This window comes from Gekko japonicus, unplaced genomic scaffold (assembly GCF_001447785.1).
Source record: "Gekko japonicus isolate JY-2015 unplaced genomic scaffold, Gekko_japonicus_V1.1 scaffold63, whole genome shotgun sequence".
NCBI classification, from domain to species: Eukaryota; Metazoa; Chordata; class Lepidosauria; order Squamata; family Gekkonidae; genus Gekko; species Gekko japonicus.
The window spans coordinates 1,250,281-1,251,611 of NW_015168654.1; positions in this window are offsets into that span (position 1 = coordinate 1,250,281).

Sequence of the window (1,331 nt, forward strand, 5' to 3'; positions counted from 1 at the left end):
GCCCCCCCTCCCACCCTCCCGAAATTCCTGGAGATTTGAGGGGTGGAGCCTGGGTAACAATTGTTACCACTCTCCAGGTGAGGGCTAAAGATAACTCAAAAATACAAATGCTCTTCAGGTAGCACAGATCAGTCCCTCTGGAGAAAACAGTGCACTCTGTCATTATACCCTGCTGAGGTCGCCACAGGAAGCTGACACTGTTTGCCCAAAGCCAGAGCACTCTCCCAGAGCCTCTTTCTAGATCTCGTTGTATTTATTTCCACAACGGGCCTTATTTCTAGTAAGAACATAAGAACATAAGAGATGCCAATGTTGGATCAGACCAAAGGCCCATCCAGTCCAACACTCTGTATCACACAGTGGCCAGAAATACCAGGTGCCATCAGGAGGTCCACCAGTGGGGCCAGGACATTAGAAGCCCTCCCACTGTTGACCCCCCCCAAGCACCAAGAAGACAGAGCATCACTTGCCCCAGAGCCCCTATCTATACCTTGTGGCTAATAGCCACTGATGGACCTCTGCTCCATATGCTTATCTAATTCCCTTTTGAAGCCGTCCATGCTTGTAGCCGCCACCACTTCCTGTGGCAGTGAATTCCAATCTGAGGAGACATTTTCCCAACCAATGTGCAGGTATCTGAACTCACCCAGTATTTTGTATTTATTTAGGTCTTTATACCCTGCTTTTCTTCCCAGTGGGGACCCAAAGTGGCTTGCAAACATCCTTCTCTTTATTTTTTTTCCTTAAAACAACCCTCAGAGTAGGTTACACTGAGATAGTGAGTAGACTGGCCCACAGTCAAGCAACAAGCTGACATGGCAGAATGGGCGTTCAGACAGGATTTTCCCAGGTCTAGTCCAGCACTCTGTTCACTGCACCACACTGTCTCATTTAGCAGCAGCTCTGATTTCTTCCTCTGCCTTTACTGGGGGTGGGGGGGGTGGATTGATAGTGCTCTCCAAGCACTAAGTTACTCTTCAGGCTACCCACAATAAAACGGCCAGTGACCCTGTGTAGATCTAATGCATGGCCTCATTTGGGATACTGTCTGCAGTTCTGGTTGCCGTATCTCAAAAAGGACATTGCAGAGTTGGAAGAAGTAAAAAGGAGGGCAACCAAATTGTTAAGGGACTGAAGCACCCCTCCTATGGAGAAAGGCTCAAGAGTCTGGCACTTCTTAGTTTACGGGGGGGCATGATAGAGGCCTATGAAATTATACACAGGGTAGAGAGAGTGGATAGGAAGAAATTTTCCTTCTCTCTCCCAAAATACTAGAACTTGAGGGCATCCAATGAAGCTTATGAGCAGTAGATTCAGGTTGGATAAAAGGA